Raw genomic sequence first — 14,633 nt, forward strand, 5'->3', positions numbered from 1 at the left:
CAGACTTTTTGTTTGTTTTGTTTTTTTGGTCCCATCAATGCAAAGCAACATTGCACAACTGTCAGCTGACTGTCATGCATTTCATTAAACTGCAAAAACAAAACAGAAAGTTGTTCCTCTCTTCTGCAGGATATGTAATATACTCCCTGAAATTACATACTGAGGAAAACAGTAGGCCAGCCACAGGCGATCATGTGAAACAAATGCCATACGAGTGCGCAAAAAAGTGCTGTCCTGAAGCTCTGCCCTGCAAACCTGAGCAGATGGTCTGGGTGAGTCAGACAGGTTGGAGGGCAGCCCAGTGGTGGGGGTGGCACCCCTCTCCCCTTAGCTGGGTTAGTGCACTGGGGGGTGGGGGGGCGCAGGGACATTCCCTAGGGGGGTGTTGGCAAGTCTGCTCACCAGATGACATCTCATCCCAGTATTGATCTTTTTATAGTTGTTCTCGCGGCCCTGCTTACTCGAGGGAATTGGGCCTCGCCCTGTGTGCACGTGCCTCAGTGTGCTATACCGTGGGTTGGGGAGTGGAAGGGGTGGAGCGTAGGGATGCACGGACTAAGGTAGCAGACGGACAACAAGCCACTGGGATTTGTTGGTAATAACTGATGTGTCCAGAGGGGAATCTGAGGTGAACATGGTGTCGCTACACAGCTGTTCCTGCCTTCGATACCCTTAACTTGTGACCCTATTTGTCCCTATGGAACATCTGGAGAGCTGTCACTGATCTGGTCCTCTGTGGCCTTTACGCAGCCAGATGGCCCAGATTGGAATGGCTTGGACCAGTCTGGAATTGCTTGGCCCTTAGCTGGACTGTGGCTTGCTGGTGCATGGTATACTCCCCGTGAGCAAGAGATTCCTTTAAGGTGTCTTGGCACTAGAAACTCAATGGAGAAACCCAGAAGAAAATCCTTGCACACATTTCCTCATCTTTAGAAATCATTTACTTTGAAGCTTGTTTAACTACTTTATTTTAAATACACACCTGCAAATGGCCCCTGCAACCTCATGAATGAAACAAGGGCTCTAGAGAAAATTCTCATTTGGTTTCCAACTAAAACCCTCAGCAAGCTAATGCTGTGCATGCAAATGAGTGTGTTACATAAATTACCTGCTCACGGCTGACACTGATACCAGTATATACAACAGCCAGGGAAACAGAACCTGTATGCAAAAAGCCCTTTCAGATTAGATACGAGAATATGCAAAGTATCCCAATGATAAGGGGATGTCGGGGGCTTAGGGCCACTGGGTGTTCTCATTTACTAGGCAAACACTGCGGTTCACTTCCTTCATGGCTTTGCTAAAGCATAAACAGTCAGGGCAGTGATAAAATAAGGACATGAACAGACAGATATTTAAATAAAGCAGCATATCCGCCGAAAGACGTTGGAGGTTGCAGACAGTATGTGAGGATGCATACTGCCTTGATGCGTCTCCCGCTGGCTTTGGCTGACAGGATATTCTGCTGCTCTTGACGGTTGAGCTCACAATGATTTGGTTTTTGTACCTCTCTAGACAAGCAACCTGCACAGAGCCAAGGCTTAGCTCATGAGTGAGTGACTGTGGAAGATGGCTATAACAGATACTGGCAGAAGGCAGGAAACTGCAGTCTTGCCAATCAACACTTCGTTGCCGTGAGGTATTCAGTCATAGGAAACAGGCGGGGTGATTTCAACAAAATGATCTTGTACGAGAGGAACAGAAGGGCTGAGCAGTGTTGAATCATTGTGCTAATAATAAAATCATAGGAGAAATTTGCAACGGCTTGCTTTGCCTCACACTATTTAATCTGCCTCGAGCATCTCCAAACTGGTAACGAGGGGAGCCAAGGCAACATTTTTGCAAATCTCTGGGACATGTAAATGGGGGGGGGTGGAGGGTGGGTGTAAGAGGAGAAAGCTGGCCAAGATAGCTAAAGAGTGGGGACAGCTGACACGTTTCAATTATTTCTCTCTGTCTCTTTGCCGCGGCTCACCAAGGAGTGAATGGCACCAGAATGGGGATGGGTGTTAAGCTGTAACACGTTTACAGTCAAAGCACAGGCATAAATCGACAACCTAATGTTCATTTCACAGAGCTGGCAGCTCAAACTGAGAGATGAATCAGTTTTTCCTGCGCATATCACATCCCAATTCAGTCTCGAGCCATATGGTGCAGGACACATATGCCAGTCATCCCTTATGGCACATATGCCATCGTTGTGGATGCGAGGCAAACGAGTACATCTTTAAATTGGAGGGAAAAGAGTGAGTGTGGAAACAACAGAGGTTGAGATGTTGACTGTCTAAACCCTTTTATATCATGCACGGTCCAGCGGAGCTCCAAAAGCAATGTTAAACTGTCATTAACCCCTGGCTATAATGTGTTGCTGCAAAGCAAGGCGTCTCCACGCTCGCACTTCCTTTTCTGTCAGGATCCTCCCTCCCCCAAGATGTGTCTAGCAGAGCTCATGTGCTTTGGGAAAGCCATCAGTCTCAGCTCCTTATGAACACTGCTGGGTCATCTAAGGTCAGTGCCACTGGGCTCTCCTAAATAAAAGGGTAGACATCTTGGAACTTTCAACAGAAAAACTCAAGTCTAATGGCTCCTCTGACACGGCCCACCCTGCCAGCCTAAAATCTGACCCCTTTCACTGTCACTGACCCATCCCCAACCTCTGTGACCCCTTTTCCCCTTTGGGCCACAGTGGACAGGCAGCCAACATGGGGAGAACGGGAGGGGTAACTTGAACTTTGAGGCTAGATTTTGTCTTGAAAAGAGAAGGGGGGCCTTCAGGAGTTATTTGCGCGACGCTGAAAGCACTAGCCTTATCATTTCATTAATTAGCATGACACGCCTGCCTGATGGACTTGAACGCCGCAGCGGCAGCTGTCTCAATTGATTATAGCAGTGGACGTGGTGCCGCAATTATCGAGGTGACTGGAGACAACGGCTGCCACTTCTAATAAAGGACTTAACTCCTGCTTCCCACATCACAGCTCAGCGGTGGGAGGACAGCGGCAGCCTCCCTGTGTCTCCCATACCTTAAAGACCTTTTCAGAATCTCTCTACAGGCTTCTGTGGAGCTCAGTGTGGGCTGTAGTTCTTGAGCAGCGTGTCAGCTTTACTTAAGCTTCCATACTGCCTGAACAGTATCACTTTGGTGCCCCGCAGGAAAGCATCCTCTATTAGCCTACCAGCTGGCTCATAATCCGCAGAGAATGGAGGGGAAGGAGGTAGGAATGAAAGAGAGGACGAGAAGGAATGTAGGAGACACAAAGACAAGGAGCTTTTTGCCAGGAAGCTTCAAGTCCAAGCAGAAATGGAGGGAGTGAGTGTGCAGCAGTGTAAACAGACCCACTGTTTCCCAGCTTCATTTCATGTATGAACGTGCATGAAGCCCACATGCATCTAAGTGGATATAATATTATCTTTCAGTGCCGTACTGATTACTTCTCAATGGGATGGAAACGGCTGGGTGAAAATCCTTCAACAAATCTTAAGTGGCATGACAGTAGGCTGAAAGAGCCAGCATGTTTTTCTTTACCTCCTCCTCCATCTCTGTTTTCACTCCCCACCCTGAAAGCAAAGCAACAACTGGAAGCTGACAGCTCCTAACCATTCACCATACCTCATTCACTGTTGTGACATATGCAGCCGTTGCAGTTTAGTGCAGAGAAAGGGGTGGGGCAAACATCCTTGCAGACAGATCACGTTTCCAGTGCATTTTTTTGAGATAAAGTGGATGAGTATTGCAAGCTGTGCTTTAAATTAAGATAGTGCCTGAGCTACTCACCTGCTTCGTGCAAATAAAGCATCTTTTTTTTAAAAAAAAAAGAAGATTAATAATACCCTTTGACAACCAAAAATGTGGAGACAACTAATGTTCTAAAGTCTTGGTGGGAATGGCTAAAAACAAATATCCATTCATCAGTTACAGCCAGATAGCAAGACCATCCATCAGACAGCACTTTTCTTTGTCTTTTCATGCTTACACGTTGATACTGCTTCTCTAAACGTTCAAGAAACTATCGATGCTCTAGCTGTACTCGTACAGCATGCCACAGGAATTTAAAACCAAAACACTGTAGCATTTACGGTCATATGCAACCAGTTGCAACATAACTACTGCTCCAAGTTTAACATTTCAAAGTAAATAATGTGTCATGTACTTTTTTTCAGTGCAGAAAATTGACATTTTCCAAATGCACTGGTGAAGTCATACACTATTAGTGCCATAAACTTCAAACTAGCTACACGCAGCTGTTTGGCATTTTGATGTAATAATGACTGAAAATGCTAGTTTATCAAAATATTGTTTGATAACTAAAACCAACTTCTACACTCTTAAGCCAATTGATAAGTCAGTATCACTACAATAATCTTCAGCGTAAATGAAATCTGGTCCTAAGATCAGAGCGGAGTATCTGTCTAAAGATAGTGAGCTTTGAATTGTTTGGCCTTAAGTTTCACATATCAGCATTTCACACTGTCCACTATAGTCACTGGTGTCATGTCGGTGCCACTTCTATAGGAGGATCCCACTGCTGCACGGCTCCTGTAGTGCTGCTGGGTATTTAGGCTTACAGATGGAGACGCAGCAGCTGCTGAGGACGGCACTAGTGCTGCCATTTTGCCTTGTTAAAGACTACATGCCAAAAGAGCCGTGCTCTGATGAGCTACAAACCTTTTCTTCCTATAATAGTCAGAGGTTGTAATATCTGAAAGCCAATACTTAAAAAAACAAAACAAAACCCCCCCAAAAAAAGCACCTAAGTCTAGTCTCGAGCATTGTTTTGTTTTTTTTCTTTTTGGGTGGGGGGGTCGATAAATTACACGTCAAGGCTTGATGACACACTTAAAGGACTGGAGTAGAGATGTTTGAAATAGCGCTCATTCACAGCTTAGTTAGACAAACACACAAAAGCCTTCTCAAAAGCACTACCCTCCTTCTCCCCACTGCCGCCACAACAAGAGTGACAATTGGAGGGTGTATTAGGTTCACAAACATTCGCTGTCCTTCCTTGCACCTCATTCATCATTCTTGATTAGAGGCCAAGGAAGAGGGATAAAGTGACCCAGACCGGGGGGAGAAAGAGGAAAAGAGAGGTTAGTTAATAAGGCAGAGGGGAGGGAAGAGGGAGCAGAGGGTACAGAATCGTGTCAAGTAAACGAATGGAGACAAGGCCTGGATACTGACCTTTGAGGCTGCTGCTAACCTAAACCCAGCATCGTCTGCACCCATGCCACACATGCAAGTGGGTGCCAACAAACACACACACACACACACACACACAAACGAAGAATCTAGCCTCCTTTAGCCCTAGTGGGCAAGGAACAACAGTGTGCGTGTTTGCAGGGCTGCTGTGAGCGGCAGCATTTCACTCCAGTGTTCCAAGTGTGGAAAGTGAAGAATTGATTTGTTTGGAGTGTGAAGGCAGCGTGTCAGATTGGGGAAATGTGTGAATGTGAGTATGTCTGTGAGGAGAGGGGTGGTGCACGGTAAAACGGGAGCGAAATTGGACTCTGAAATGAGCCAAATCACTCGCAAGATGAAACAGACTACACCAGGGGAAGGAAAAAAGAAAAAGAACAGAGAAAAGAAAACAACACAGGGCCCCAGAAAAGTGTTGAGCAAGGTTTGCTGGCACAAAAAGGCAAAAAACCAAACCAAACAGGCTTTCTTTCTGCTCGACATATTTCAGACAGAATATGACAAAAACAACACTGACGGAGTTAGAGGAATCAAAATCAAACCGCCAAGTGTGTCTGACTGTTTCATGAATCCATGTCGAAGTGGAGGCGCCACACCACATCAAACCCTGTAAATTCTCCTGAAAGCCTCCTCGCTCCCTTTAGCAGCCAGCGCTTAGATTATTGTGTGCAGCTAAAAGGTAAGTGCTGGGAGTGTCACACTTGAGAGTGTGTTTTAAGCACCATAAAGTATCAAGACCCAGATGGCTCATCCTCCCTGAAAAACATGACCACTCTACCTCGGCTCTAGTGGCACCTGCTACCAGGATTAGGCCGGCGCTACACCAACCCGACACACTAATACAGTGTGCCACAGCTGATAAGGAGCCCGAGGCACTTGTCTGCACAGTTGATGAGTCAATAACTGTATCATTAGTGATAGAGATAACCATATATTGATCTTTTCCAAAAACACAGGCAGGCGTGATTTTGATGCAATTGGTCACAGTTAGGCTTTAACAGATGTGCTCTTTGGAAAGTAAATATCAGTGCTGATAACACTGGGCTGACTCTGCAGATCGCTTGCAATAGGTTGCGCTACCAATTGTTTTTAAGATTACATTTCTGTACTAATAATGCCAAGATATTCACAAATTTGTCAAGTATTTCAATATTTTGACATGGTCACTATTACAACTGTTAAAATATATTGTAAACGGGACATTTATAATATTTTTGACTCCATATGTTTGTTTGTTTTTAGTCTTTGCTTGGTTTAAAGTTCACAGTGATCTCACAGTTTAGTCCCTCGGTTAATACAAAGTCTGAGTTTTGGTGACCTTTGAAGCCATCTTTATGGGCGGGGCTTTGTACCTGATATGAACAAATTAAGATAGCTCCACTTCTTGAAACCAGGCAATTTAAAACTTTGGCCATGTTTAAGGTGAATATTTACCCCTGAAAATTTAGAGAAATATGAACCAAAAAGGAAACGAAAAAATTATTTTATTCATTATTTTTAAAATAGCTCTGATACACGATTTAATCACCCAATTCTTGTTGATGATAATCTAGTAAATAATCTGCTATACAGTACATGTTAAATCAGAGAAACAGCAATATGGGAAATCTGATCTTAACAAAAGGAAAATGTCAGCAAGACTACATATATCAGCCTAACCCCAGTCGATACTGCTGGTAGTCCTCTGTACACATCTCTCCGTGGGTTGTGTGACATTGGAACAATCTCTCTTGCTCTTTCCCAAAGCAAACAACAGTGAAATCCCAGTCCTGCTGCTCACCCTTCAACACAGCAGTACTAACCCAACAGCCAGAAAGGCTGGAGCCCATGCTCAGCTGAATGGGGTATTAGAGTCAGTCAGAGGTCATTAGGGGCCCCACCACCAGGGCCCAGTGCAGGGAATTCACCGGTAGCCAAAAACAACAGCCAAACAGATGACCGCTTGAATATTGGAGGAGACCACACTGTTCATGTTCCTTTTTTTAAACCTCCTCTGAACTGTCCAAAACGCAGGGCGCTCTGTCTCAGTGAATTACTCCCTGTCTGTTAACAAACACTGGGACGATTAATGCTGCTCTTTCCTGGTGAAATGCACAAGCAAACACAAGCCTTTTCTCATGAGTGCATGTCGGGTTACATCTTTCACCATGTGTTGAGTTATAGGCTAATAGCTAGGCTCTATCGCAAACCTCTCCAGACCCAACCCTCACTCAAGCTAGCCTGAGCCTGTGGTTTTACTTGTAGACACAGTGGCTCTGATAAGCCACTGACAGAAACATGGGTACTAATATGCTACCAGTGAAAAGGTAAGGGGCTATGAATACCGAACAAACACCGGAGGCGGACCACCCATCTGGTTATACTCGAGAAATACGTTATACAGCAGGACGATACTTCTGTTGGATTTGGGATTGTGTTTACTGGGTTCACCTCCTTTCACCCCTAAATTCTCTGGCACATTCTTCTGATACTTGGACGTCCTTCGTCTTTCATGGAATCTGGAGCATTTTACATCCGTTTTGTTCCTGTTGATGGTTTTTCCATCTTTATAAAGCTGTGTGAACTGATCCCAATGCATTACAAGCATGTTCGTAATATCCATCTAGGCTGCTGACTGTCCCCCTGCCAGCGATTGTACATTATCCAAGTGTCATGTTTGGCCACAATCGCCTACCATCTGGCTTTGTCAGTGAGTGTTACAGCCTCATCTGCAAACAACATTGGCTCTGAACCTCTCAGCACAGATGAGCTTAAAATGCACATAGCGAAGAACTGGGATCTTCAAACAAATAAAGGGTGGGGTGTGGGGCTGTGGGGAGGGGAGGACCCACTCTCGCTAGCAGAATGACTGGAGTTGAAGGATTAAAAACAAGAAAACCTGCAAGTGATCACAGGCGACACGCTTTACATTTCAGGCCTGACAGCTGTGATAAGACGCTGGTCATGTATTCTCATAAGTAAACAATGAAAACGCCTTCCACGATGCAGCTGGCTGTTGTTTTGTTGGAGGAGGAGGATTAAGATTAGATAGAAGATGTGATGAGAGCTGCTGCTGTTGTATGGACTTATCCTCTTTATATTCTTCTCTTCCTCTGGAAAAAAAAAACAACAGCCACAAAAACCACTGAGCCTACATCCATTTATTATGTTTTTTCTCTGTTGAGACAAGACTCGACCTGAGCTGTGCTAGTCGGCCATCGGGGGACGCATCAGACCAAAGTATGACTACTGTGGTTAGCTTCAGCATGCTAGTTTGCTGCTGCTTAAATTAAATTCTCTGCAGGGTCTGAATGTTAACATTTATATAATAAATCAACTAGTTTTGTCAAACCAATAGCAATTTTTTTGTTTTAGCAAGTATACACAATGCTATGTGCGTGTAGCTGAGGTACAATATTTTATCGGATCTGAAGAGACAACACTGAAAAGCTGTTCTTTGTACTGAACCCCAAATGTATTTGGGGGACTTCGAGGCCGTAATGTTAAGTACACTGAAATCTTGCACTATTTTCACTCTGACTTAACATGTAAGGTGAGAAACACAGCGTCTGTTCGCGTTGAAGCCAAAACGCAGACAACGTATCCTAAAATTCCCTCATGGCCTTTAGTGATTTTGTAATTGCTCCCACTCCACAGCTAAAGCTGAATCCATACTCGGTCAATGAACGCAGAGGCACACAATGGAGCCTAGTCATACAGCGTTCAACGTGACTTCCATTTTCTCTCACAATAGCTGATCACCACCCATGGGTTCACTGACACAGATGACAGGGAGCGATAGGACTGACTGACAGGTGTCAAGCATCCTGACGTGTCACGGCTGACACAGACAAGAGAGAGTTTCTGTTTCAAGAATGAAACTTAACCAGCAGTTACCAAATGCTCTAAAGGAAGGCAGAGTTAATATTTCATGCCCGCTGGGCGATTTGCACAGAGCAGACGCTTTTCTAATGGACATAACAGAGGCCGCAGAGTGCACAGGGGGTTTAATGACATACCAGAAATGACTTTACAAGGCAGCTAATTGCCATGCATACAAAATCAAGACAGTCTTTGAAAACAGGCAGCTCGTTAAAGGCGATACAGTCTGATTTCACTGGCTGAATGATGCAAAACCAAACCAAATTCCATCCAGTCAGCTTTTTAAGGTGCCAGACCACAGAGGGGTTGTGGGTAATGTGGACTGGTCCCTTTGACTGTCTGCCACTCTACATGAATAGTACATGACTGTGTAATCATAATTTAAAAAGCCATAAATATTGAAGAAGAATTAAAATAATTTATGGAACAGCGCAGTGTGACAGGATGTATGCGAGTGTGCTCGTGTGTTGGAGCGTTTTGTCTCCTTCCACTTCCCTCTTGCAGTGTCCGCTGAACGATGGGCAGCAGCGGTGCAAACTGGGAATTCTGTAATTGCTTTTTCTGTCCCTGAAGCAGACCTTCCTGCTTTAAATCAAAAAAGGCAATCTCTGTCAGTAATGGCTCAATTAATAATTAAACACGTGTCTTATCTCCGCTGAGCTCCCCCTATTTATTTTCATCTTTCCGACAAGGATGGCTGCACAAACAGCATTAACACTATCAATAAAGGGAACATTAATATCGCCCTTTTCTCTGAAAACAAATCACTCATAAGCTGCCCTATGGCTGTTTACAGAAATAGCCCACAGACTGATAAAGAAACAAGTCATGTTTTGGTTTTATTCCCCTGAACTCAGAGTGCCAGCTAATCTCTCTGCTTTCTGTATCCTGCTAGGAGTTCATGCTTTTTAATATTTAAAACAAATCCAGAGACATGTAAGCTTCTCTTCAAGCTCAACAAGTGAAAGAGGTGTAAGGGACGGCTCGTTTTCAAACATGAATGTATGGTGACGCGTATGGGGGCTATGGGGGCGATACCAGAAACTGTTATTTCAACAACAGGAATATCGGTCTTGCGGATAAAGAAAACATTTCCTGTCTGGAATTAGTCAACAAATCAATTTAGGTACTCGACGTGAGCTTCACCAGGCTTAGATTCCACAGCGGTGATGGCTGCTTTTCAATTCCAGAGCTTGCTGATCTGGATGGAGCCTTTGCAGCCCTTATGTTTCCCAGCGTCACGTCTGCCCTGCAGTCATCTAGCCTGCCTGTTAGCCAGTCAGCCACACTCTCTTTCTAACTCCACTATATCCTGATTCAACGGGGGCGAAAAGCTGATTAGCTGGTCAGAGGGTCAACCTCCATTTATTATTTAATGGGTGAGAGCCTGCAAACAGTCAGGCTGGCCGCCGAGGTTAGTGATACATTACACTGACCTGGCCAGAGGAGAGCTGCTCAGGCGAACACAAACATGCTCTCTCATCTACTTCACTATGCCTGAGCCGCCCTCAATCCCCTGCCCCTGACCTTGCTGCTCCCTTTCCAATCACCCATCCTTCCTCCCTTCTCCGGCATTCAGAATGCAGCAGGTGAGAGACTGTTTCATTTTTATGTAAGTTTTCACTGTAGGAGCGGGCCTTTTGCTCTGTCTGGCCGAGGCAAGAGGAGGAGGAGGCGGAGGTAGAAGAGACCATAGCTCTTTTATTGACATGCAGCAAACATCAGTGGTGGAACAAAGGCCACTCAGCACCTATTGAGAGAGCAGGCCTGCAGACAGGGTGGTTGATTAGCGATTCGACACAGGGACCTGGACTGTGTAGCACATAATGAGAGCTTAGGGAGCAAGCCATGAGCCGATGGGGGAAGGAGGTAGCGGGCGGGCTGCGGATAGAAAAGGGAAGAGGCAGGGCTCCACCACAAGGAATTGATTTCCTTCAAAAACAGACGGATGTATGAGTAAAAATGCACCAAAGGAAAAAAAAAAAGCAAAAAAAAAAAGAGGCAAGGGTAGGGGTACATCCTAAATCCTTAAGCTACAGCAGTGGTAATGTGTTTATATATAAACAGTTAGAGGATAAGCCCTAAATCCACTGCCAAGCTAAATGGTTTATGAATCTTTTTTTGTTTGTTTATTTCTATGTCAATTAACCAAATTGGTCCGACATCCCTGATGAGCAAGAGATCAAAAGTGAGTTAATTCTGCATGTCCAAAAGCTTCTTTCTCCCCGAACATTACGCTAACCTCATCTTCACCTCTCACGTTGCCACAGAGAGATGTTAGCCGAGATGTGCATCACGGCAGTTTGTGTGTGTGTGTGTGTGTGTGTGTGTTTTTTCTTCTCTTCCCCTACACGCTCTCCTCTTCCTTTGTTCCACTGGTCTAATCCAGTATGTGTGGGCCGGTAAGTTTAATGGAAACAATTTATTAAGTCCGGCTTAAAATGCCATCTGCAGCTAAGCCTCCCAAAGCCGCTAAGCTCCTGGTTTCGCCCCAGAGCTTGCTGTGTTCACGCTTACTGTAATGCTCTGTTTAAAATGAGCACAACGGGTCAAAATTAATCAGGATTACAAGGGCACAAATCCACTTCAGAAATGGGTTTTCTACCAATCTTTCGCCTGCTATCCCAAGATGCCCCAGGTTTCTCTGGTGGATGGCGCACAGCGTGGGTTTACAGTCACTCTGTGGCAGGTAGCATCTAACTAAGACAATAAGGCATCAGTGAAAACTAGGAAGCAATCAAAGAAGGTATATACACTATACTTACTGCTCTAAAACCCACAGATGCTACATTCAGCACAGTCGGTGCACATTCCTCAGTGTTCCTCTCAGATATTTCTAGCTGCTGACAGCTAGGTGATAACTCCCCGGCACATCCATAGGCCCGGCATTCTGAAATGTCACGAGAAGGCCTACCAGTGAGGTGTTTATCTGTGCTCTGTGGAGGTGCCCTGCGAATGCTCAGCAGCTACATTTAGATTCTCATTTGCCTTCAAGCAAGCGACAACGGTAAACTATGACCCGCGATTCAATAAGAGCAGCCCTGAGTGGAGAACGAGTTCTTTTACTTAAACATGCCATCCTCCAGGAAATCAATAATTTGCAGGAGGTTTAAGACAGCAAATAAACAAAAACCAATAACTGTTAGATAATGCTTGACCTCTGCTGTACCTTCCTACATCATAACCAGCAACACAGGCAGACATTCAGTGCAACTTTTTGCTAGCTCTTGGGTAACAACACCCAAAGAGAATTGCAGTGTGTGCGCTGTTATTACAGATACTATTCACTTGTGCTATTACCAGTAGTGTCAGCTTACATCTATAACAGGCTGTCAACATACTAGAAATGCAGAGATGATGAAAAGTAAATATGAGGGAAAGACGGCGAGGGTGTCTGGGTTTTGCCCAAAACCCTGTCCTGTGTGCATAATTACAGCGCTCTGCCATCAGTGATTACAATGTTGGTCTTTCCTCTCCTCTATTAACCCTGAACCGTTTCATTAACATGACAGACTGTGGGCCTGTGTACAATTTGGAGTTAACCTCGACTGTTTGTACACGTAATCGCAAAATAAAGTTCAGAAAGGAGCACGACACTGAATAGCGAGGAAGAGGTGAAAGTAAGAGAAACACTCATTATCTAGCAATTTGTGGAAGCCAAACATCATCACAGCATTACATATTTATGCGTGCCATAATGTTTCGGTGTGTGTGTGCCTGAGTGGGGTTGCGTGCACACAGAAATCTGTCTGAGAGTCTTCCAGCCAACAGCTCGACAGGCCTGGTGATCAGTCCTATAGGATCGTGAGCAAGACGGGTAACGGGACACATACTCTCCATTCTAAACCAGAGGAAAACAGCCTGTGGGCTGCTTTGTATTACACACACATTATACGTACACAGAGGAAAAACCAGTCTAGGTCTGAAACAAACACTGTCCTAGAATCCATTACAGCTGGACAACAACTCTGGAATGGGCGATGAGGCTGGCTGGCAGCTCTGCAATTTTAGCGTGATAACTTCTTCCTCACTGTCACCAAATCACTTCATCAAACTGCTGAATTTCTCTGTCGTCTCTCCCTTTCTAACCTCTAATTCTAATCTGGTGTCCTTCGTTTGCATCGCCCAAACAGAATCTGGTTGATCTGTGTGATAATCAGGAGGCTCTGATTGGATTGTCAGGATGTAATTCCGTGGACCTAATCCTCAGCTCTGTGTGAACATTAGCCAGATCCACTGAGGTCTTTCTACACTGGCTAAAATGGAAAATATCAAGTAAGCACGTGCCTGCGCAGTTCTATAGGGTAGAGTCTGCTTATATGCAGCCATGTTCTGCATAAACATAAAAGTAAGTCAACACCCTGACAGCTGACAACAGCAGTATTTCAACAGCCTGGTGGGGAATAGTTGTTGTTTGATGTGGTCTAGTTGTTTTCTAAACCATGCAAGTCTGGAAGTCATTGTCATTGTGAATGCTGGTTTCGTAAGGCCAGTGCTGGTCACAGGTCATCTACATCACACAGTCTGCAAGCCTGGTTTCTCTCCCTGCTGTCAGCCATGCTTTTCCACTCAGCAGTCAAAGCTACTGTGCTAAAGAAAGCAACACTTCGGAGCAACAGATCACTTTTGTCACATTACATCCTTACAGCAAAAGATCTTTTAATACATTTTCAACAATATAACAGTATCAACAAATATATGTATGCATCCCTTTTGACATTTCTAACCGTCACATTATAATACACAAATCTTATTGTTGAGTCTGCAGACATGCCCCCTCCAAAACCCACCTTATATTTTGCACTGTTTTAAAGCTCCACCTCCCTCCCTCTCAGTCTGTGTTAATGGGACCCCTTCCTGGTTCTTGCCCTGAGGGAACACGGTCTGCATGCTGCTATCTGTCAGTAGCACCTCTTCTCTACCAGGACGGTGTTGGTGCCTAATTTACAACTGCTCCGACACATTTCCACTGTGCCCCCCCCCCCCCCGTCCAAGAAAAGAAAAAAAAAAAACTGGTGCTGGTACAAAAAAGTTGGCAACTGCAGAGAATTTCAGGCACCAAATTCTGAACACTGACGCTGACGCGCTACTGTAACTTCCTGTTGCAAGGCAGATCTGGCTTCTCACTGTTAGCAGGACAACATTGGTGGATGTGATGTAGAGTTGGCTGATCATGCTGCTCTGCCTGCCCCTGTGTGTTTCTCTTTGCTCTGACCTGTCGACCAGGACTGGGTGATTTGACTGGGCTGGATCTTAGCCAAACCTACACTGTACTTCTGTTTTTTCTGTTTTTTGTTTCTTTTTTTGGGCCAATTTATTGGATTGCCAACTTGATAGACTTTACAATGAACCTGTAACAATAACAACATCACAACATGATGTCTCATTCCTTTTTGTTGTGCTGAAGTAGACTGAACATTTCTTCAGGAGCCTGTGACGATCTGTTTGGTAAATATGGTGGACGTTAAGTGCTGTACAACAGAGTATCACTTGGGAAGTCTATATTTCCATGAGCTAACAAGCTACCTCGAAGCCTTTGCTAGGTACGCTAGTTGCAACTTTTTCTCCAACACTATCA

At 44.8% G+C, this 14,633-nt stretch overlaps 1 protein-coding gene across 12 annotated transcripts in view; it reads right to left on the reverse strand.

Moving 5' to 3' along the window:
* The window catches only part of fbrsl1 (fibrosin-like 1), a 284,114-nt gene that overhangs the window by 19,155 nt on the left and 250,326 nt on the right, over positions 1 to 14,633 (reverse strand). The gene's annotated exons all lie outside the window — the stretch shown is intronic.

This window comes from Perissodus microlepis, chromosome 12, assembly GCF_051167445.1.
Source record: "Perissodus microlepis isolate ML-2025 ecotype Zambia chromosome 12, ASM5116744v1, whole genome shotgun sequence".
In the NCBI taxonomy this organism is placed as follows: Eukaryota; Metazoa; Chordata; class Actinopteri; order Cichliformes; family Cichlidae; genus Perissodus; species Perissodus microlepis.